A 25,753-nucleotide genomic window follows, 5' to 3' on the forward strand; every position below is an offset into this window, starting at 1 on the left:
TAGTCACCAAACTGTCCCTAATTCATAGGAGTTGCTTCCCTTGCCTCTTTTTAAAATGGTAGTATAATTAATCAGTTATGTTAAATCTATGAGCACACAGCAAAGTATCTGAAACCATCCCGAATACCAAGGTAGAACATGTTTTTGCCTCGGACAACTGAGAGGGCAGTCAATTCTTTTCAATGCTCCTGCACTTTCCTTCTTTCAGCTGAGCTCCCTCCCCCCAGCCCATCCAGAACTAGTTCTCTGGATCCGCACCCCCACAGCACTAAGCTCCTATTACACTGATCCCCTCTCCTTTCTTCCCCTCATCACCAATGTGCCCCTCTGACCACCCTCTTCCTTGTTTTAGGAGGAAGGCTCACTACTTTTGTAAGCCATCTTTCTGTACTTGAATCAGATACTGACAACAAGTAGAGCAGAGCCTTTTTAGAAGAACAGTAGTGCTGGTTAGCAATATTTTGATGAACTTGCTTTTCACTGGAAAACTCAATTCCAATTTGTCGAAACTAATTTTCACAGGGAAAGTTAGGTTTTTGGGTTTTGATTAAATGCTTTGTCAAAGATCCAGGATTTTGAGGGTGGAGGTGGGTGGGTACAAAGGGAGCAGACATGTTGTACCCTGAATAGCCTGTTGGTTAGTGCATTTACCTAGGAGACAGGACACTCACATTCAGATCCTTCATTTGGCACAGAGACTTGAACCCAGGCTCCCACATTTCAGCCGTGTGTCCTAACAACCAGCCTGTTGGCCATACTGTACCCATGGTGAACGAACTTAACTGGCCAGCACTTCTTGAAACCACTTTGTCTATCTTATTTACTCAATGAGTTGAACTGCTAAAGTCCTCATATTTCCCCCAAGCACTGGGATGGTCTTTCAAATCATCACATTATAATCTATCAGGCTGTCTATTATACTAACACCAAGAATATAATAAGTTCTCACTAGAGTTGAGTGTTTAATGCATGATGAATAATGTATTAAATGAATGTAGAGCTATGCTGGGTTTTTTAATTTCATTTTGTGTTTGTTTTTTTTGTTTTTTTGTTTTTTCCTTTCTGGGAATTACTTTGCTGTCTTGTATGGATTTGTTTATTCAAAATGATTTGACAAATGTTTGTGAACATATTTCAGCCTATGGGCTGCTCTATGTAATGTTTCATATAGCCAGTATTTGTAATTCACTCTGAGCTTATTTTAAATGGCAACACAGGTCCCATAGTATGTTGCTGTCCCCTAACTGCACAAGCATCTCTCTAGTATCTGGTTTCCAGTGGTGATATTCGTAATCACAAATCTGAAATTCAGTCTTTGTGAATATTTTGCAACATTCACTCAGATTTCTATTTCATGAAATATGCTTGTCAGCAAATGTATTTGGTAGAATGTTAATGAACATTTAGAGCATGAAAGTGATTACTAATGGTTACAGATAGAGCTGTGCTTTTGATGCCATCTTTGTCTGGGTTGCAGGCCTCTTATTTACCAACTGCGTAACCAACAGGCTCAGCTGGGTTTGGCACTGGGGTGGATGGTTAGTGAATCAGAATATCTTCAGAACATGCAATTGCCCTGCATCAGTGCCAGAACTCAAACTTTTTTGGTGTACAATAAGGGGCTCAAAAAGTCATGGATAACATTCAGTTTTCATTTCCATGAATATCTGTTCCCCACACCTTTTTTGTCCCTTGTACAGTATACATCAGATGACTTGTTTACTTACAGTTTGTTTTACATACATTTATGCAACCTCAAAGGTTTGGTTTCAAGAGATCCAGTTGAGGAGAACATTTTTTTTCCCCAAAGGAATGAAACAGATGGTGTTTGGTCACTGAGGCTTTGGGAACCATTTCTATATGTAAATAAGCAGGTAGCCTTTTTTTTTTCCCCCCTACAAGTGCCCTTTCCAGACTTTACTGACTAACCCTTGTTAATATTTCAACAAACTATTCAGCTAAGCATTTGGAGGAAGATTGGGTCTGTTTGTTGTCAGAATCACCAGAATTTATTACATTAACTGAGGATGCTGATATCTCACAGCAGTTCTTGCAAACCTAATGTGTAGAATTTCAGTGATGATGTTTATAGCTATTCCAAGAGTCTGGAAGTATTTTGTAGGTCAGTTATTTATCATAGCAATTTACATGTTGTTGTTGTTGTTGTCATCCTGGGGGGATGAAATCCCATACAATCCAAATATATGCTCCATCACTCGCAAAGGAAGATTAGTATCCTGTATGATGCATTATATACATACAATGCCCTGTATGGAGCATACCCATGACAGCACCCAGTGAAGTGTTCATTTGTTCCCCTCATTCCAAATTACACATAGCACAGTGTACACAGTGTACTTTTCAGGAATAAAGTATAAACACAACAGATTGCACACAGTATAAGCTGGCTTGCCCAGTGATATTGCTTTCTTCCTTGGTAATAGTTATAATAAAGCATTTTTATATAAATGGGAAAACAGATTCCCCGGTGTCTTGCCCTTCCCCTCTTCAAGCACTTGCAACCCTTAGGCACGGGTTTATCACAGGCAAACAGGAACACTTTCATGGGAGTTATAGGCAGTTCATCACTAGTTCTTCGGTTATGCTCCTGGCATGCATTTCTCCCACCCACACATTCAGTGAAACAGAGGGTGACCTAACCATCTAAGTTCTCTAAATCTTTGAGCAGTGGTAGCAGCAAATAGGCAGCAGCCAGTACATCACAGCACAATACTATCATCATAGATTGGAAGAGCCGAAACACTAGCAAATTGGGAGCAATATAAAAAACACATTTCCCTGCTGTTATCAGATAGGATTGGAGGAGCAGAATGTTTTCTAGCTAGTTACTTTTGCAACCAATCCATAAAAACATCTACAGCAACATACAAGTACATTACTTTGTATGCCAAGAAACATTAATATGAAACTGAACAAACCTGGGAATAGCATACTTTTCCCAATGTTGTCACAAATCTTTTCCTTTTGTTCAGATTTTGTTTTATTTAATTTTGGAAGGTCACACTGAGCCAGCACTCCAATATTTCTTAAACCAGGGACTTAAAATAGAATTGGAGAATGTGCAAGCTACTTCTGGAGAAATGAGATCATCAGTTGATCCATATAATGCAAATTTGTGAGTGCAAATTAAATAATATACATGTGGATTGCTAATCTTGTAAGTGTTTGGAAACAAGTGTGTGTTTAACTGAATTAAAGAATTAGCTGGAAACCTTGGAGAACCTTGATACAGTCCATAGAATTGCTTGAAACTCTTGAAGTGAACATTTGTTTTATCAATATGGTTTTGATTTTAAAAAGATAAAAATTCCATCAGAAAAAAAATTTCATTGTTTTTGTGTTTTATTTCCCTCCCCTGCCTTACTCCCCACTGGGATTGGGGAATGCAGTAATGGAAGTGAGGGAAAGTAGGGGAGGAAAGGAGGTAAAAAAAATCCTTCATTTAAATATCTTACTCAAAACAAGAAGTGGGGGCAGGGAAAATATTGTGAAAGAAAATGTTACTTTCATTTTTAAAACTCTTTCCCCTTCATTCTTCAAGTAGAAAGAAGGATGTTTGTTTTTTAAATTTTGTTTTGTTTTTTTAAGAGTAGCTTAAAGGGAGGGGGAAAACACTATTTATTATTACCTATCCTAGCTATCTCACTGTTATGTCATGTGTTTAACCATACAGTTTTTTGAGGCATGGACCATTTCTATTATAAAGGTATACAATGCCTACCAAAGCGGAACCTGAACTCTGACTGGGCTGAAGGCATTACTGTAATATAAACAATAAATAATATCAAATGTACAAATAAAAATATTAGAACTAATCAAACTGGTAAAGAGACTTAGCAAAAAATAAATGAAAATTTTCATTTTGAATGCTTTGGCACCAAATGACAGATTCGCAGGATTTTTCTTCTTTCTTTCTTTCTTTTTCTTTCCTTTCCTCTTTTATCCCCAAATTTTTTCTTCCATTTTGCTTCTGAAACAGGAAACAAAACCACAAGTATTTCACTCTCCCAAAACTGATTGTCAGGAGCACAGCTGGCTCCCAGCCTGGGTCGCTAGGCAACCCAGCAAGCTAAGCTGGGCACAATGAGCCTTGTCCAAAAGGCTGTGCTTCCTGATTGGGCAGAGAGCATGCAGCCTGCTCCTTGTATCTTGCAGTGCAGCAGCTGGCTTCCTCTGCTCCTTCTTCCAGTCCCTTTTCAAGTCTTGACCCCTGTCCATTCCAGTATTTGCATGCCCTGCTCCCAATCCTGACTCTAGTGCTGACCCTTGGCTTGGCTCCTCACCCGTCAGTCTGGCTTCATGCTCACCCCAGTATCTGACTCGTGGTTCTGTGCTCCCCATTGTTCCAAACTGTCACTGAAATCACCAGACAAAGTCCCACTTCATCCACTAGTTAGGCCACCCCAGCCCCAACAGCTTACCTTATTTGTTTTTTTTTCCCCATTCACTTTTCTCACTACTACTTCCAAATGTTAAAGGTTCATTGAAAAAAACATTAAATTTTAGGGAGGGAAAAGGAAAAATTGTCATTAGAAAACCCTCATGTCTTTAAAAAAAAAATTTTATTAATATTTCCATTTTCGTTTGAAAATTTCTGACCAGATCTAAAATATTTCCACTAGGATTTTTTTCATAATAGAGAAGGAAAAAATTATATGGACAGCTAATGCCAGCTGAAATATAACTGCGCTGTCATCCTTATGAGGTGATTAAGAACAAGGGAGAGAATTTGAAAAATATTTCTGTTCCTGCAATCTATTACTCTGGTATATAATCAAGCAGATGGTTCTGGATAAAAACGTCGTTGTGTTTCTAAATTAGATTTCCCCCACCCCCTTCAAAAAGTCTAATTATGTTGAGTGTGGTAGGCAAAATTGGATACAGGTTTTTTGTTTACCTCTCCTTTTTTCTTATGAGAGGAGAAATGAGCTCATCTTGGGGCTAGGGATATATGAAAACTCTGCTCAAGATTGTAGTTGAACTTAAAAAAAAATCTCCGTCTTATTTTCTTGACTCTCTTAAATCTCTATCCTTCTCCCTATTCCCCTCCCAATATAAATTTATTTTAACTGTGTACTAGATTACCACAAGATAAAGAAAAGGCAATGCACTAATCATATAATCAAAGAAAATGAAGGATGTCATAGATGGGAGCAGACCATTCCAGGAATTAAAGAATTGTCACGAAATCATACCGTCTTTAGTTCTTCTTCTTTTTTTTTTTTAAATTAGCCATAAATTATAGTAGATGCACTTGAAAAGTTCATTTTAGTTCTAGAGTTAATGCTTGTTCTAGAAGAATTCCCCACTTTACCTAGAGATAATATTGGTGAAAGTAGAAATATCTTTAAAGCTAGAACTAACTTTAAGTGAACTTACTGTAATTAGCTTGCCAAGTCTCTTTAGAAGACTTCTATTTCATATGGAAGCCATAGACATCCATATTTAAAATGAATCTAAAGGCAATACTGTGTTCTCCTTTACATATGCTTAAAATACGCCTGATAACCAAAAGTCCAGCTGCCCAATGGGTTAAAACAAGGGAATTTGTTATCATTTGAGAGATGGTCAAACGTGGCAGAAGAGTAGCAACAATAGGTTCCTAGTGGGTCTCGGGACATAAAGGTGGCATTGAGACCTCTACCAGGTTGGCTTTTATGTGGTCCTGTTACCAAAGACTAAACTCTTAGAAGTTTATTCTTTCATATTATTAAATATCAAATTACATCTTTAGTAAACAACCTGTGAAAGGTTCTTTCACTCCTTTCAGGAAGGCACGACAGGGTAAAAATGTCAGCTCTAAGGTCTCAAAATCTTTATTTTGAATTAGTTCGAAGAGTGGCTTTCCTGTTCAAATGTTATTGCCTATCATGGCGATCCAATTAAATAAATTACTTCAAGTCATTTCCCATGATAAATCTCAGATAAAATGGCATGTTACAGTATTTGTCATGCATTGCAACAAATGCCATTGCAGCTTAACTGTACAAGGAATGAAATAAGATGTATTTCAACTTCCATTTTGGAGTGCTCTAGCTATGTCTGTATATAGCAGAACTTTTGTGATTCCCTTCTTCCCCCAGTTAAATCAAGTCATTCTAGGTTTTTAATCAGGAAAATACACACTTTTCATTTATGCTTGAATAACTTCTACTTCCTCTTTTTCCTTATTGAACCTGCAATTTATTGTAATTGGAATGGTGCTAATTATTTAACGTGTAACTGCATGATCCAGTGCACACTGTAGAATGTTTGGTCTATAATTGTACCTTTTTATTCTAACATAGCTTGCATGAGATGGTGGCCATTGATTACCATTCTTTTAGTAATCCTTAATAGCTGTTCGATATCACCATATGTAATCTACTTCATTGTTACTAAAAACAAACGGACAGGAAATAACATAGTTTAGGTGGATGTATTTGAAACAATCATGATATAATACTATACCAGTGGGTATTTTTAAATTGATTCCATAAAACTTCAGCTAATAGTCACTAGATGCTTAGAGTGGGGTAGTATTTAGCCTTCACCTAACTTTCCATTGAAGTCCAAGGAGCTTAACTGCTGGATTCAGTGGGAGTAAAGGGAGGACAAAGCTGAGCTCTCCTGAAGATTCCACTATTTGTCTTTCCTCTTGCCCTGCTCTACAAGAACATCCTGCCCTGAGGATGTCTGAGACCATATTCTCATGTGTACTCCAATACCGCTTATGTGGGATACCTTTCCGATATGGATGCTAAGGGTTAGCACGTGGTCTAGTGATCAGAGCACAGGCTCAGGTGTCAGGATTCCTGGCTTCTTTTCTAGCTTTTACCACTGACTGGAGAAGTCCCTAACATGTAACTTTTGAAGTGTCTACTAATTCTGTGTAATGGTTTCTGTATGTAGGTCCCCAAGTTGATATGCTTAGTGCCTGATTCTCTCAGGTGCTAAAAGCCCACAACTCCACTGGAAGCGAATGGAAGCTGCAGCTGCTCAATACTGTTGAAAGTCAGAGATGAGGTGTTTCAACTTGGGCACCCAAAAATTAAGCAACTCCAATAAGCAGACGCTTTAAAAAAAAAAAAAAAAAGTGTTTAACCTCTGTGTGCCTTGAAGAGGGTATAATACATGATTCAGTAAACTAGTGTCTACAAAGCATTATATACTAAAGCACAGTTCTGCTGCTTAGCCTTCCAATACCACTCATTCTCCACAAGGGAGGTTCCAGTGAAGGGAAAAGATTGCATCTTGTTCTCTGCTAGCCCTGAGAGAGCTTATGCAGGGCTGCATGACTTTCTCTGCTTTATGCAAGATTAAATGATTTCAACAGTAATTTTTGTTAGTTCAGTTTAGATAAATCTGGGCTATTATTGGGTGGTTTCAGTCAGAATTTAATTTAATTTTGTTTTATTTTGGCCTTCTTTCCTGGTTGTTTTCTTTCTTATTTATTCTGTGCTCCTAAAGGCCATAACCTTGGTACTTTGGTTGATTTCTGATCTCTTTTGAGACTCCTATTAATCAGACTGTAAATCTTTCATACCACTGTCCCAGGGGTAATTTTAGGTTGTAGTCTATGGAGGATGAAATATGTATTTGGGTTTCTTATCAGAGTTGGCTCCGAGTAGTGGAGTTTGGATCCAAATGAAAACTTTGCCTGGGTTAGGGCAGTTGTGGTTTCAGTCTGGGGTTTTAGTTCAGGCCCATGTCTGCCATCCCCCACCCCAACACATGCAGACTGGGCAGAAGTCAGAATGATCACAAGAGCCAAGAATACATCCCTACCATGCATATAGAACCTTGCATGTTCTTGCTTCTATTCTTTCCCTTTAGGATTGTCTGAGCAGTAACCTTTCTTGAAGCTCAGAAATATTTACTGATATTGTTCCATGTATATTCTGTACTATCTTAGTACCCCTTGTGCATTCATTGAAGTAATTCCCCTGACACTTCAGTTGCTGTCTCAAGCTGGGTTTAAATCTAATGTTAGTACTTTTTTTCTTTGCCTCTTTTTGTTGACTCTTTTCTATCAAGTACTCACAGAGACCTACATGCCATGTGCTACATAAGTGTAAGAAAATTTGAAACAGTAGTAGCAGAGAACTTGTAATTATTTTAACTAAATACTATGTACTTTCTTCATAATCATAAGCATAATAGTGCAACGCATGATCAACTGTAAAAAAACAGAATAATGTTGGCTCAAAGCATATTCTGTAATTTTCAGAGTTCTTAAGCCAAAGTTTGTGAAGCACTTCCAGATAATGCTCATGACTGGTTCTGTCAGTTATCAAGCAGTGATACTTCCTACTCCTGGTCTATGACTCTTCAGGTCAGATCCTCAGCAGATGTAGCTCAACACAGTTCCATTTGCCTTAATGAATTTAGATCAATTTACACCAGCTGATGAACTATCTCTTAGTGTTTTTCAAAGTTTATCCTGTCAAGTGTCTATTAAAATATAATTAACTTTGTCTGCAGTTGCTTAAAGTACTTCCTTTACCAGGGATCGTTCTTTGGAGAGAGATCACTTGATCGTTGCCTGTTAAGTTCACTTCCTCTGGGGCACCTGGCATTGGCCACTGTCAGTAAACAGATACTAGGCTAGATGAACCTTTGGTCTGACCTGGTAACGGCCGTTCTTATGGTGTTAGTTTTAACTATAATTAATTAGATTTATTGATGACTCCAAAATCTGGAGGGCAGTAAGCATGTGTAACCAAACAGGCTACAGAAGGAGAATGGAGAGAACAAAGTAGCATTGCAACCAAAAAGAGAATATCTGATGCTAATTGGAAAGTGATCCTCTTGTGGAAGAGGAATCCCTCCCACTTTTATTTGCTATATGACCAAGTAGTTGTGCTCATCACACTATTGAGCTTATTTATTTTTGTCTCCTTTTAATCTTTTCATACAATATAGAGAAATAGAACGTACATGAAGAAGGTTAGGAGGACAGGTTGTTCACAAGAGGATTTTGTTCTTAAGAATATATTAACAAGGAATAAGCATGTGTTCAATGGGTATGAGGTGAAATACTTTAACACTAGATTAAATGATAGAGTATTGTATGTTTGTTTCAGTCCTTGAAAGAGACCTTTTAAAGTGACTTGAGATAATATAGGGCTAGATTCTGCCATCTGCAGTAATTTTGTAGATTCAAAGACCAGATGGTACCATTGTAGTAATCTTGTCTGACCAGCTGTATAACACAGGCCATAGAACTTCCAGCAGCTCCCTTTGGCCTGGAGCAGTGAACCGCGGCCAGTGGGAGCCGTGATCGGCCGAGGCAGGTACACAAACCAGCCCAGCCCGCCAGATCTTTCCTTGCAGAAATGGTGAAACAAGTTTGAGAACCACTGTCCTAGAGCATACAGTTTAGAAAAAAAAATCCTATCTTGATTTTAAATTTAGTGATGAAGAATCCAGCACAACCTGTAATTGTTCCAGTGGTTTAATTACTTTGTGGTTTTTTTTTTAAAATTACCTTACTTCCAATCTGAATTTGTCTAGCTTCAACTTTCAGCCACTGAGTCATGTTGTACCTTTCTTTGCAATATTGAAAAGCCCATTGTTAAATGTTTGTTCCCCATGTAGGCACTTTGATTGTAAGTGTGTCACCCTTTAAGCTTGTCTTTATTAAGCGAAATAGATTGACTTGGTAGCCTCAAGGAGCTCAAAAAGGATTGTCATAAATTGGAGTGGGTTTGAAGAAGAGCCATGAGAATGATTAAAGGATTGGAAAACATGCCTTACAGGGACAGATGCAAGGAGCTCAATTTTCTGCATTCTGAGAGAAAAATTAAAATTCTTCCTGTCTTGCTACTTAGCAACTCTTGCCAATCTTTACATTTTATTTTAGAAGTATCTGGCAGAAGTAATGAAAACAATCTGATGACTTGTTTCTTGTTATGTCCTTCAATTTTCGGCATGTTGAGTCAGATAAACTCTTACTGTTCAGTAATCATTAAATGGTAATCATGTCATTTGCAGTATTGATCTGTAGTTTCATGTTTACTACAGTGAAGAAGAGAAACAACATGCTAGTGAATTCAATACTCAAGACTGAAAGACAACTAGAGTTAGATAGATTTTTATATAGAACCATATTATCAGATGTCCAGCCTTCCTCCCAAAAGTTTCTATATTTTAGGAAACCAAGTCTCCCACTACCCTTCAAAAACTAGCTCATCTCTTCCTTATCATCGTCTAATAATAGTTGTCCCTGGGCTCTAGACATTATCTTATAGTTTCTAAATATGTGTAAAAAGAATTGCAGTGTTGTCATCACTTTTCTCTTAACTTTGAAGAAAATTTTAAGATGTGTTTGCACTTAGACCTGCATTCAAAAAGGTATGTAGGTGCCTGTACCCCAGACATAGGTGCCTACATCCCAGTTTTAGGTTCTATTCATTACCTTCATCAATGATTTAGAAAATGGCACAGGAGTACACTTTTTATAAAGTTTTGCGGATGATACCAAGCTGGAAGTGGAAGCTTGCAAGTTCTTTGGAGGATAGGATTAAAATTCAAAATGATTTGTACAAACTGGAGAAATGGTCTGAAGTAAATTGAATGAAATTCAATAAGGACAAATGCAAAGTACTCCATTTAGGAAGGAACAATCAGTTGCACATATACAAAATGGGAAATGACTGCCTAGGAAGGAGTACTGAGGAAAGGGATCTGGGGTCATAGTGGACCACAAGCTAAATGTGAGTCAATGGCGTAGCACTGTTGCAAAAAAAGCGAACATCATTCCAGGATGTATTAGCAAGAGTGTTGTACGCAAGACACAAGAAGTAATTATTCTGCTCTACTCTGCACTGATTAGTCCTCAATTGGAATATTGTGTCTAGTTCCGGGTGTCACATTTCAGAAAAAGATGTGGACAAATTGAAGAGGGTCCAGAGAACAACAAAAATGATGAAAACGTGACCTATGAAGGAAGATTGAAAAAATTGGGTTTCTTTAGTCTAGAGAAGAGAAGACTGAGAGGGGACATAAAATGTTACAAGGAGGAAGGAGGAAAAATTGTTTTCTTAACCTCTGAGGATAGAACATGAAGCAGTGAGCTTAAATTGCAGCAAGGGCAGTTTAAGTTGGACACTAGGAAAAACTTCCTAACTGTCAGAGTGGTTAAGCACTAGGATAAATTGCCTAGGGAAGTTGTAAAATCTCCATCATTTGAGATTTTTAAGAACAGATTAGACAAACACCTGTCAGGAATGGCCTAGGTAATGCTTAATCCTGCCATGAGTGCAGAGGACTGGACTAGATGACCTCGAGATTCCTTTCAGTCTTATGATTCTATGTGCCCTGACCCTTAATATTTCCACCTGTATAGTGAAGAACAAGTAGGAATTTTGACTTATTTCCTCACAAGCCTGAAGTCTAAAAGTCTTTTCAAATTGTGTTACTTATCTGGTGTCCATAGTCTCAGCAGAACACATTGCAGTGCCTGCTGTAGGGTCCAAAATATTGGAGCTGGGGCACTAAACAGGCTGAGCATATGCAAAGTGCATTTGGTATTTGAGAGGCTTCAGTGCTACTAAGCTTTGCTAGATTTCAGCACCAGTAAAAAAAAAAACTATTGCTGAAGATGCAAGTCATCTCAGCCTACTTTAACATCTGATGAAGTGGGTTTTAGCCCATGAAAGCTTATCCTCAAATCAATTTGATAGTCTCTAAGGTTCCACAAGGACTCTTTGTTGTTTTTGCTGATACAGACTAACATGGCTACCACTACTTTAACGTTGTTTTCTTTTTGGGAAAGCTAGTGATAACCATGCCATTACAGTGTGCAGTATCATTGTAGCTATTTCAATTCCAGAATATTAGAGACAAAACAGGTGAGGCAATATCTTTTATTGGACCAACTTCTTTTAGTTGGCCCAATAAAAGATATTACCTCACTCATCTTGTGTGTCTCATGTCATTACAGAGTACTACCAATTAAATCTCTCCAAAAATACAGAAGGAAAAGTGTTCTCAGATAAATTTCCCCAATATGGATCCTAGAAGTTTTTGAGTTTTTTTTCCTTAAATAGTGGAAGCTCCATGAATTCCTAGAGCATGAATAGAAAGGGAGCATGAACAGTCTATTTGCAGGACCTTTACATACCAATGGCAAGATCTACATTTATTCCTCTCCCCCAGTCTAGTAGTGCCTCTCGCCCAACGTTTTCATCATTTTGTACTTGTAGAATTTTAAAAATAGAGATAATAAGGATGAACATTCACCACTGCCTGCTGTCCCCAGATTACTTTAAATTGACAGGCAACTCCATATTTAGGTTATGCCCTCTACATCCTAATATGTGATTTCTGCAAAATGCTGTAGGAGGATGTTATGTTTGTGGCATATAAATGGAGAAATTAGTGTATTTCATGGTTTTAATCTTCATGGAAAGTTGCACTTTATTGCTTAGAATCCATAATCTTATCAACATAAGAATAAAAAAAAACAGGACTTCTCCCTAAGGCAGAGATGCACAACTCATTCCATCTTGCTTTAGGCTGGCATTTTGAAGACTGACCTGCTGCTAGGCCCAGATGGCATTCTTCCCTAAAGAGCCATCTAGCTGCAAGTAGGACCAGGAAAACTCTCAAACAATTTTAACGCTGTTTTTAACACTTATTTTATTGTATTTTAATATACCTTGGACAGGGCGGAAATACTCAGGAAACCTAGACCACAGCTGAGTTTAGGCCTGAATGACTTTGGTTGGCCAAGTGTTTGTTAGCTGCTTCAAGCATTTCTTAGTAATGCTTTTTTGGTATGCAAGCAAAAGGTTATTTGTGTAAGGCCTCTCGCATGCCCTACACTCTAGGAAATAAGCAAAGGTATAATGCTAACTAGCTATTCGTTGTATTTAAACAATTAAGTTACTTATGTCAGGCCTAAGTGGAAATTTGTTACCAACTCCTCCTTACATGGAGATCTTGCATGTCCTGTTTACAAAAAGGACATCGATTGCGGTCACCAACATGTTTCCAAAAAATGACCCCCTCAGACTGGAATCTTCTGCAATAACCTCTGGTCAAGATATTAAATTACTGGCCCGTGATGAGCTATGGCCAACATGCTGGAATCTCTGATTGGACAAGAGTGATCCCCAAGGTGGCGCAAGGAGATACTGAACCCTAAAAAAAGACTCTAACCATGCAGAAAAAAAGGGTTGGACTCTCTCTCTTTCTCTCTCGCATCAACAATAATACCTGAAGTTGTATATTACTTCCTTTCCTGGCCCCAACCATCCAAAGAAGTGAAAGACTGACAAGCCAAAAGCTACAATTAAGAGAGAAATGACCACCTTCCCACATATAAAGTGAGCTCAGGTTATTTGCAACAACTAGTTATTAACTAAAGCCAATTAGATGAGGAGAGACTCTAAGGGTATGAATATACTACAAGTGCTGGAGCAGCAGCTGTGTAGTTGCAGTGCCACTACTGTACTGTAGATGCTTGCTACAGTGATGAAAGGTGTTTTTGTTTTTTTCCCATTGCTGTAGTAAATTCATCCGAAGAGGCTGTAGCTGGGTTAATAGAAGCATTCTTCTATAGATGTAGTGGCATCTACACTGGAACTTAGGTCAGCTTAACTATTTCTCAGGAGGGGTGAATTTTTCACACCCTTGAGTGATGTAGCTAGGTAACCCTACTTTATATTTAAAACTTAGGTCTAAAAAGAAGAAAAAGTGAGCACTTCTGTATATACTTCAGGGATGTCTGAGTTCTCCAATATAGTGTGTGTGTGTGTGCGCGTGCATAACAGTTTCCCAAAGTAAATGCTAAAAAGCACAAGTCACTATTTAATTAGTGTAAGATTAGTTTGAGTTAAAAGCCTGTTATTCCAAAGCTAGTAAGTGCCTGTTTTAATGAGCATTTCTGCATTTGTGTAAAACGGTCAGGAAGACAGATGCTGTAGTTTGCTTATTACTCCTCCCACATTAATAAATAGTATAACAATTTATATATTCAGAGGCACTTTAGTGGAACACCAATGTAAGAAGCCATGAAGAGACCCTTCTCAGAGTTCTACTTCCTTAAAATAAAGGCAAGTGTTAGTTTCTGTCTTTAGCAGACCCTTAGGTCCTTAACTTTCCTGTAAAGTATTGAAGTAATTCTTGTTAACCTTATATGTTGAATGAAATATTCACTTTGGTAAACTGAGCCATTGATTTTTGTTGAGTTCAACTGTAACCTTGATTTGATCATTGCATGGTTACATTTCATTACTTATGGAAATTGGAAGTAAATTAGTGACACATTTTGCTTAAACTTATATTTGTTGGCTTATTTTTTTAATAAATGCATAGTTGAGTGGTCCCTCTCTCAAAAGTTCAGTGTAAGTAACTGAACTATTTAGAGGTAAAGGTAAATAGCTTCATGATTAAATCCTATTACTGGTACTTCTTGGTGAGAGGGGCAGGAGCTTATTTGTTTTTGTTTTTGAGAGAGAGATTATTTAAAGGTTTATCTGTCACCTGTTTCTTTACTATAAAAGAAAAAGGACTTGTAAAGGTTCAATAAACAATTATGCAGGAAGGAAATAGGAAAAAAGTTCCTTCCAGATGCTGCGTCTCTGAGCAGGCATGAGTTGGAACAGAAATGTCCTGTTTTAAAAAGGAAAAGAGAGAGAAGCAGGCCTTAGGACTATTTAAATCTAATTGAATTTGATGTTACTGTTTTCTCTCTCAGAATCTCAGTGTGGAAAAACAATGTATTTAGAAGTAAAGGTAAATAGAGTAGCTCCTGGACCTATATTTTAATTATTTGATTAAAATCCTAGTACTACTGTACTGTCAATATATCTTCATTCCTCTTGGGAATGTAGCAGATTGCATTCCTCTTGCTTATATATCTATATGTGGATGCAAAGAGCTGCTTTCAGTTCTTCCTTGTGCAACGACTGATCTTGGTGAAAATTTTTAGAGCTGACCAAATGACAGGAAATTCACATCCACTGGAAAAGTGTTGTCCTCTTCTCCATGGCCACAGAGGGCCTCAACTGCAGTTGTCCTATGGATGGGACAGGATTCAGAGAACCTACACAGTGTGCACCCTCAAGTGTATTGTGGAACTCTAGTCCATGGTGTCTCCAGGTGTTTGTAAATGTGGAGAGTGAGCGGCAGAGCTGAGGGATGACTGCCTGCCTGGTTAGGCTATACTAAACCACTGTCCGTTTCCCTACACCTGAAATGTGATGATTAAAATGTTGAGCACTCAACTTAAGAATGTGAGAAGTTTTCAAATTATTTCTTAACTCGGACAAATCTTCCTTAAAAGTCACAATTCTTCCTTCAAATATGCTAGTCCCATAAACAGCATTTACAACTCTAATCTTAGTGAACATTTCATACTGCATATTTTCAAAACAGACTATTGATCACTGATCCATTCAAATATATATAAATAACTAATGTGCAGTCTAGGCTTTGGGGAGCACACCTGAAATTTCCAAGGACAGGTCTTCAGCTGATATGAAGTCAGTGGATCTATGATGATTTACTTAAACTATAAAAATGTACCCTAGTTGAGGATCTGCCCTTTGGAGTCATTCTTCATTTACTTTTTAAGTTGCTCTTGACAATTGTCCCTGAGTGTCAGCATAGTATTAAAGACCGTTGCATTTGCACACGGACAAATTGATTAGATTCCCACTCCTTGAATAAAATTGTATACAGAAGCTCATCCTCAGAGCAAGCTCACATGCCAATCCCAGACATTCAAATATAAGCACAGTTAACAAGAGCTGTAAGAGCCTGAGTACAGTGAGTACAACAATATCATGAAATGCTTAGATATTTTAAACATGCGCATGCCACTTATAACACAAACACATGCCATGATGAGATAACAGATTCTATGACCCTACCGTTTCAAGTTAGCTGTCATGTTGCTAGATTTGGGGGGATATTCCAATCCCATTTCATCTGCCATACTTTAATTAGAATCTTAAAGGTCGTTGCTCCACAGTCAGTAGTCATCATGGAAGGTTGAACTTCATACAGTAGCAGCAATGTATGCAGATGGGGAATCCCCTCAAGCAGCTGACATAAGGTGATATGTGGGCATAGTGATAACTACAGCAGACACTTTTTGGAATATATATAGTTATTAGATTTAGATAAATCTTTTTTAAAATGCTATGTATTAATAGTAAAAGTCTCTACCCAACATCTCTTCCTATATCTAAAATGCCAAATGGCTTCATCTCTAGCAAACATTCCCAAATCTCTTCCCTTATCCTCTTGCATTTATGGGGTTGTGGAACTAGGATCATCTTTAAATTAGGTGGTGGTGCTGCAAAAGGCAATGTACAACAAAGATATCAGTAGTTCAGTAATCAAGTTCTTGCAGCCTGAAGTTCAGAGATGGGTTTGGATAGAAGGTATTAAAATGTTTAAGCTAACATTGTGACTATGAGAGGAGATGTTTTAGACCTTCTTTCTTGTTCAGAGATGGCACCACTTTTCTGTTGTCTGACAAAACCTACACGTGCTGGCCCAGCAATGAATTTGCCTGAAAAGCATTTCTAACAGCTAAAAATCCTAACATGTTCATTTTCAAACTGGCTTTCAGCCAACATTACATTATTATATAATACATCCTTGCTGACTTTCTAAGGCTAGTGTTAATCATATGGTTATGGAGATTGTATATATCCAAAATGTAAATAAGAAGATAGACAAAAAGATAAATTCACTTTATTTTAGTTTATATTTATTTTTCTGGTTGCCTACACTAGATGCTGATTTGTCATGTAGAGGTGCTAATAGTTTAGCAACTAAGCCTCTGAAAGCAGTTCTGCTCTGTTTAGGTGTCAGTTAGTGTATTGTAATATATATTCAAATTAGTCTTAAAGAGGAACTCCATTTTGGAAAAATGAAAGTAAGCCAAGTGCTGAATCTGGATGTTAAAATGTGCTAGGACTTCTAGAAACTCCGAGGCTTTATATGGGATCTTCACTGATAGTTCTTTATTTGCTTATCTGAATTCCCAATGACACTAATGGAAAGACTGTTTTCACATAAACAATTTTTTATTGTTTCCAGAGAAGAGATAGTATTAGGATATTGTCTAGTTGGATTAACACTCTGACTCCCTAAACTTCTAAGAATATTTATCGCTAGATGTAGAAGCAGAGAGTGTATACTTGGTGTTAGACTTAGAAACTCACTCACTTGAAAAGGCAGCATGTGTTTAAAGCAAGGAAATGAGAGTCCACAAAACTAGGTTCTTGTTCCCAACTCTGACACTGACTTATGGCATAACTTTTGGCAGGTCACTTATGCTCTGTTTCTCTCAGTATCTCTGGGCCAGATTTTTCTATCCTGTTTGTGTCACCTCTCTTTCTCTTCTCCTCCCCTCTTTCCCATCATAAAATGTTTCATAAGTACAGCTCGGCCAAATAAAAAAAATCACCAAAACTTTTTCAAAGACAAATGCAGATTTTCTGTCACTGAAGCAGTCTGCAAATTCATATTGATTTCAGTAAGCTGTTTCAGGGTGGGAAGGGGAGCTTCCAATTTTTTCAGAATATTTAAATATCTTATTTGACATTTTCAGGGAGAAAATCTTGATTTTTTTATTCAAAACCACTACTTGTTTCTAAAGTTCCTCACATTCATTTTTACAAAATATAAAAAGACTAAGAGATGCTAAAATTGAAATATTTTGTCCAACCAGAAATAACTATTCATTTTTTCAGAATTTCCAGTAAATCAAAAAATCTCTTACTTGCATAGCTCTATTCGTAACATCAGCTACAGTACAGTACGAACCCATGTATCAATCACTGTCATAACTCTAGTACAGCAGTAGAAAATAACCATACTTTTAACCTGCTACAATGAAAATGGTAATTTCTTACAGATCTACTGAAAGGATTCAATGTCCCATGAGAAAATGAATACAAATGTTTCACAAGCATCCAAACATACTTTCAGAAACTTGAACAAAGGTAAAATTTCATCAGCCTTGCTAGTAAATGCAATATTGTGAAGGGGGCTGGGAAATGGTGACCTAGTCAAAATTATGATCTGTAGTGTGAATCCGTTCCTGCTGGAAATTTGCAATTTTTATAAACTAATTTTGCTTTTTGACAAAGGAAACTCTTTGTTTTTGTGGTGAAAATAGAGATTCATTCAAAATGTTGAAATTAGATTTTTTTTCAAGATAACATTTTTGGGTTTTTTCTTTATTTTGCGTGTCAAGTCACATGGGTACCAAGGCTACTGCTGCAAATTCTCATGATCTACTAAAATTCATTTGCAAAGTGTGCCAGTTCTTGAGGAGTTGGGGCATAAATGCCATCTTGCTATCGTATTCTATTATAGAATAGGATGAGATTGCAAGTTATCCCACATGTGCCTACTGCAGGTTTCTTGTGCCTTTATCTGCTGCTGGCCATCGTCCCCAGACAGGAAACTGGACTATGTCTTATACTAATCAATATTTGTAAAGCTAAATGGTAGTGATTTGACATTTATTAAAACCTTAAAAGAAGACACAGCTTCTCTTTCCTTTTCTTTCAAAAAGAGAAGTGGGTAATGGCCTCTTCATTGCAAGTCTCTCTTACTAAAAGATTCAAATTGCAGGCGTCTTGTGGCTAGCACATCTTTAGTAATTACTACCATTTCCATATCAAGGAGATTTCTTGGGGAAGCAAACTTTAAAATACATTTTTTTTAAAACGTGGTATCAATCAGTACCAGTTGTATGTTATGTAGGGCATCTCTCCGTTCCACTTCACTTCCTTTCTTTTTGTATTAGTAAACAAGACTTTTTTTCTTCTTTTTTGCTATAATCATGAACAAGACCTATCAAAGATGCTTTGTGGTTTGAAGGCAGTCCCTCAGGATATGACGGAGTGAAGCGTTTTATTAGGAGACAAATTTTAAAGGGATCCTCTTATATGCTCTTTTAAATAGTTTTTGATATTTTTTAAAATGTCATGTTTATGCGATGATTTGGGGAATGTATGTGTGACTTATTAACAGCTTCATAATATGAATTCTGGTTGATAAGAGAACTAGTGTATCAGTGAATGCCCCTATGTAAATGTGGAATCCACCATGACCTAGGAAAGGCTGTATCAATTCTTCTCCAAGCCAGGGACAACATAGCTGTAGAAGACCTTAAAGACGATGCACTGACCACTCAATAAGTGAGCCAAGGAGGATGCCCAAACTGGAAAATCAGCTCAGCCAAATTTGTTTTCAGGGTGGGGTTTTGGATAAGTGAAAAGTTACCAAAGACCAAACAAAGTGGCCAGGTGTTGGAAGGGGAAAATATAAACCAGGGACTACCCACAGAGATGCACAGGAAACTTTGGGCTGGAAAGGGGAAGGAGACAGACTGGCCAAAGTCAGAGTAGCCAAGCTTGTTGGGATTCTAGGAGAAGGTATACTTAATCTATGGGGGAGCCTTGAGAGTCAGCAATGTTTTCCAGTGCCAGACAGCTGGGCCATATAGTCTAAGCTCAAGGCAGATCACGCTAGATAAAAGAGCTGCACCCAAAGAGTGTGCTTAGGAACCCCAAGACAGGGACCATGCCTGGGCTCTGTTCAGATTCATGGGCTTAAAACATACAGTATCTAGTGGCTGGGTCACCTCACACCAGCCTAAGGGGGCACTCAACTGGACCTGTGGCTTCTTGAAAGTAGGGAACTTGGAGTTTTGTTTTTCTATTTAACAACTGCTGATCTTTTCCACCCTCACACTTTTTATGGGGACCAAATAAGAGTAAATACACTTTGTTTTTGCACTTTCCACAGATGTAAAAGACCTATTTTCCAACCAGCTCTTCTTATAGGTCCTACAGAAACTGTGATTCTTACAAGTTTTCGTTGTTGTTGTTGTTTTAAAAATCCCTTAGTAAGAGAGCGGAAGGTTTTAGAAAGGGGGAGAAATCTCAAATGTATTTTTTTGGAAGAAGAAAGAGGTTCCTTCCCAACTGAGAATTTGGTCAAAATTTGTTCTCCAGCTATGAAAAAAAACCCTTCAAACTCAACCCTTAAAAAAACTGGTGGTTTCTGGTTTTTGTCCCTGTAGTGAGGTGATTACCCGCTCTGACCTTGACAGGGTTAAGGTCAGCCCTGGGAGAGGACTGGGGCTGTAAGGAAAAGCACAGGCTGATTAGGAAGGCAGGCACAGCTGGGGTTATGCCACAAACAGAGCACACCAGGTCTTTATAAAAGGGCTGCTAGCTTGGAGCTAGATAGTCTCCCCCTCCCCCTCCCCCTCCCGCCCCTCCCCCGTCCCCCCAGTCTTGGAGGGAGCAGGGCCTTGACTGCCTATAGAAAGGGTACTGGATGTGAAGCAGGGCTGGGGAAAGGCCAGAGGAGCAGGGGAGCTCCAGGCTGGCGACTCCTCAGGCTTCAGGTCCTGGTCCTAGGCCCACCCCTGAGGTACTGGGTGGTAGAGAAAGACAGCAGGTCCTACCCTCTTGCCTGTGATGACTGACTCTTGTACTGCAGTCTGCCCCAGGGAGCAGGGGCTCATTGCTGACTGGCAATAGCCACCAGCTGAGGCAAGGTGGGAGTAGGGGGTTGGGGTCCCTGGGGAGGGGAGACCCTGAGAATGAGGGTTTACTGCCATGGGGCAGCACCCCAGATAATGGGGCACCAGAGTCCGGGAGGGACACAGGCCTGGTGGCAGCGAGATGTTGACCTGCAGATGATGCTCCAAGACTGGAAAAAGAGCTAATTCCCAGGATGCCAGCAGGAGGTGCCGCAGAGGTGAGTCATGCACCGTTACAGTCCCCCATCTGCAATGCTAAGAACTTGCAGAGTGTTGATGGGAGGGTAATTCATGTCACTAAGGAATTCATTCGCTTTCCAAGGCAAAGCTATACTCTTATAGTTCTGGTTTGTAAAGAGATGGTCTCCCTCATAAATATTCTAGTGAGATTCTCCTTAGTGCAGATCTCAGGAAGTCAGAAGGAAAGCGGGGATGCTTCTCTAACTCCCCTCAGCTCCAAAGTCCCTAGTTAGAACCACTTAAAATATAAGGAAAATCCCTGCATGCATACAGAAAATACTGACGTTACTGTGGCAGGCACATATCAGTGTTTTGAGTGTACAGTATTTTTCAAAAAGAACAGGCATACTTATGGCACTTTAGAGACTAACAAATTTATTTGAGCATAAGCTTTTGTGAGCTAAAAGCCACTTCATCAGATGCATGCAATGGAAAATACAGTAGGAAGAGATATAATATAGATAGATATATACACATAGAGAACATGAAAGAATGGGTGTTACCATATACACTATAATGAGCATGATCTGTTAAAGTGAGATTACCAGCAAGAGAGGAAAAAAACTTTTTGTAGTGGTAGTCAAAATGGCCCATTTCTAGCAGTTCACAAGAAGATGTGAGGAGCAGTCAAGGGGGGAAAAATAAACATGGGGAAATAGTTTCACTTTGTGTAATGACCCATCCATGCCCAGTCTTTATTCAAGCCTAAATTAATGGTGTCCAGTTTGCAAATTAATTCCAATTCAGCAGTCTCTCGTTGGAGTCTGTGTTTGAAGTTTTGTTGTTGTTGTAATATTGCGACTTTTAGGTCGGTAATCGAGTGACCAGGGAGATTGATGTGTTCTCCAGCTGGTTTTTGAATGTAATATTTCTTGACATCTGCCATGTACATTGGCCAAACTGGACAGTCTATATGTAAAAGAATAAATGGACACAAAATCAGAAGGGCATTGCTGGCACATGATGGCATATCACATTGGTAGATGTGCAGGTGAATGAACCTCTGATAGTGTGGCTCATGTGATTAGGTCCTATGATGGTTTCTCCTGGATAAATATGTGGACAGAGTTGGCAATGGGCTTTGTTGCAAGGATAGGTTCCTGGGTTAATGTTTTTGTTGTGTGGTTGCTGATGAGTATTTGTTTCAGGTTTGGGGGCTACCTATAAAAAAGGACTGGACTGTCTCCCAAGATCTGTAAGTGTGATGGATCATCCTTCAGAATAGATTGTAGATCCTTGAAGATGTGCTGGAGAGGTTTTAGTTGGGAGCTGAAGGTGATGGCTAGTGGCGTTCTGTTACTTTCTTTGTTGGGCCTGTCCTGTAGTAGGTGACTTCTGGGTACTCTTCTGGATCTGTCAATCTGTTTCTGTCAATCTGTTTCTTCACGTCAGTAGGTGGGTATTGTAGTTGTAAGAATGCTTGATAGAGATCTTGTAGGTGTTTGTCTCTGAGGGGTTGCAGCAAATGTGATTGTATCGTAGAGCTTGGCTGTAGACAGTGGATCATGTAGTCAGGATGAAAGCTGGAGGCATATAGGTAAGTATAGCGGTCAGTAAGTTTCCGGTATAGGGTGCTGTTTATGTGACCATTACTTATTAACACTGTAGTGTCCAGGAAGTGGATTTCTTGTGTGGACTGGTCCAGGCTGAGGTTGATAGTGGGATGAAAATTGTTGAAATCATGGTGAAATTCCTCAAGGGCTTCTTTTCCATGGGTCCAGATGATGAAGTTGTCGTCAATGTAGCACAAATAGAGTAGGGGCGTTAGGGGATGAGAGCTGAGGAAGCATTGTTATAAGTCAGCTATGAAAATGTTGGCATACTGTGTGGCCATGCGGGTACCCATAGCAATGCAGCTGAATTGAAGGTATACATTGTCCTCAAATGTGAAATAATTATGGGTGAGGACAAAGTTACAAACTTCAGCCACCAGATTTAGAGCTAGGAGAGCGTGAGTGCCTGTGTTTAGGGGATGGAGTGGAGGAGACAGACAGGCACCACCTCATTAAGAAGGTTTTGCAGAAGCTGCAAAGCTGAGAACTGGGATGATGGGCCTTGGTACAACTTCTCCCCATAGGATACTTCTGCTCTGGAGTGAATTCTGGTCAAGCCAATACTGTATCCTTCGTACCCTTCAGAGCTGTCCTGTGTCTCTGGGATGTGTGGTTTTTAAATCTTGGGCGGATTTGCAATTAAAATTTCAAGGCTCCCTTTTTCAGATTTCAATTCTATTTCCCCAAATTGGAAATGCTTTGGACGCTTCGTGGACCAGACACTCGGATGGTGTGACACTCTCTATAGTTCCACTGAAGTCAATAGATCTGTACTGCTTTACACTAGCTGAAAACTTGGTCCCGTGAGTTAAATTTCACTGGTCTGATAAACTGTCTCCCCTTATCACTACCCAAAGACATTTTTCCCCCTGTCGGCAGAAAACAGTTTGCCTAGCAAATCCACCATGACTGACAAAGAATAGCATGTGATCTCTATATTTGGTCCAGGCAATATTTTAAGGAAATAATGTTTCCTTGGTCTTGTACTCCTGGAGAAGGATTTTGAAAGAATATTGAGTGAATTAATTAATGCAATCAATTGAATATCCTTTAGTTTACCTTGGATGTCTATTAGAGACTGTCAGATGGGAAGTCCATAGTAATGACAAAATGTAAAAGTGACTGTTATCCTAACTCAAGTATATACTGTAGAAAATCCAGATGTGGAAAGAAATGTGTAAATGTTTTAATGCTCATATTTTCTTTTCATAAATCTTGTCTGCTTTTGACTCATGATAAATTATTTTTGGCAGGAGCATAAACCATGTTTTTAAAAGTGACTAATATAACTGGTAGGGAATTTTTCATCAAATGATTTTTGACATATGTAGTTTCTACAAAATAGAAATTTTCTATGGGAAAAGTGTTGTGTTTTTTTTTTGTTTTTGTTTTTTTTAATACTGGTTCCTCTATGTGCCCCCAATCCTTTTTTCACTTTTTTTTCTGTTGGGAGAAAACTGAAATGAAATGTTTTGTTTCAGGTTAGTGCAACCCAGTTCAAAATATTATGGTTCATTGAACTGAATGAAAACATTTTTGTTCTGAGTCATTTCAACATTAAATTGCATCTGCCCATGGTGGCAGGGTAAGTCATGGGAACTGTAGTTCAGTTGACTCCTCTAACCCCATGTTCCCCTAAGGGCCGGGTTACTTTCCCGGAATAACGCACTATCCTTCTCCTCACACTGATCCATGTGGGAGATCTAGGCCAGGTAGGAGCTTGTGGCACCATAAGCAGAGGCAGTTGAATGTCAAACTGACTCAAAACTAAACATTTTTATTCTGTTTAACAAATTTAAATGTGGTAGAAGCAGCTCTACGGATCACCTGGAGGTTCTCAGCCCATGGTTTTAGAACCTATATGCCACAGGGAGAAATGTGAATTTTGGATAGCATGAGGCAATTTAGGTGCTGTAATGAGTAAGTCAACATTTTGTATCAATACCTAGCATAACTACTCTCCACTCCCCACTTTACTTGGTTGAAAAGATAATAACTAAATTGTATTAGGTTAAGACAAACAGTGAATGAAGAGACTCACTTGTACGTTCAGAGCTGGTATTCAGCCAATATCCTATAGTGGAGGCTTATTATCTTTAAGGCAAATACATAGTCGAGGCTTATTATCTTTAAGGCAAATCTGATTTATTTCAGTGCCTTCCTTCCTTTTCTCCCATCATGTGAATTGACCCAAAACTAGCTATCCCTCCTAGCAGACCAAATGGTTGCTGCTGGCACTGCACACCTGAATTAGCCAGCCAAGGACAGCTAAACCCAGTATATAAAGTGTCCAAAACAGCAGGGTGTAAAATATAAAAGCCCTCTGCCTCTAAGTTCCTTTTTATCTCTGTCCATGGTTAGCAACACTGAATACAATCTAAGCTAAAAAGCAGAGGGGCAGTACAACATAACAATTTCAAGGCACTCTGAAATGGAGCCCTCTCTCTCTCTCTCTCTCTCACTCAAAGCAAACATTAGATGTTTGTTTTTTTTCCTCAGACCAGATAAGCAGCTTGCACTTCAAAACACAGCTTTGAAAGGGCACTTCCCCGTCTGGAGTTCACATCAAAGACAAGAGAGGCCACTTCAGTTCAGGGGATTATGGGACGTTTCCAGAGGTCAATTAGAGCATTATAATGTTACTTCTTGTTTACACTGGCACTGAAGCATCTCACCCAGTACTCAACAGCTGTTAATCCTCTCGGGGAGGTGGAGTACCAGAAGCACTCCAGCCAGGGAGACAGAGCACTCTGCGTGTCCTGCCACTGTGGATGGGAGTAAGGCAGAGCGGTCTGAGAGGCTTTATTGTGGTATAACGTGCAAGTGTAACCAAGGCTTAAGAGTCCCAGTCATGAACCAGAACCGTATAGAGTTAACCATTGTACAAACACAGAACAACAACATGGTCTCTACAAAGAGTGACGGTTTATCGCTGCTTTTCTCAAACATATTACTTTCCCTTCTGTTAATAACAAGGAATGGAAACTTCTCTATATTGCAGTTGTGTCGTCTTACTTACAACTGCTTAAATTTTCTTTGTGTCTGATTGTACAGTGTTCTCCTTGCCTGTAGATTTACAGCCTTATATTTGTTATGTATAAGAGCAGCTTCACACCATGTTAAATCTATAATCATAACTGTGTTCACAATTTGATAAAATGACAGCTAATTTAGAGGTGGTTTCAAGTAACAAAATAGTGAGGTCCTGATGGGCCACTAGAGTACTCCAGTAAAGCTGGCCAGTTGGGCCATAGATCTAGAAAATTGATTTGTCTATTTTTGTTTTTTTTTTAAATAGACACTATTCTTTAAAAGACAAAAGTAAAATAATTATGGTGAACATTTTGATACTTTTCACTACAGCCAAACACAGAGCTGCAATATGTGATAATGTCATTTAATTTTTTGATAATCAAAACAACTGTCA

Source organism: Chelonoidis abingdonii, chromosome 1, assembly GCF_003597395.2.
Source record: "Chelonoidis abingdonii isolate Lonesome George chromosome 1, CheloAbing_2.0, whole genome shotgun sequence".
Taxonomy (NCBI): Eukaryota; Metazoa; Chordata; order Testudines; family Testudinidae; genus Chelonoidis; species Chelonoidis abingdonii.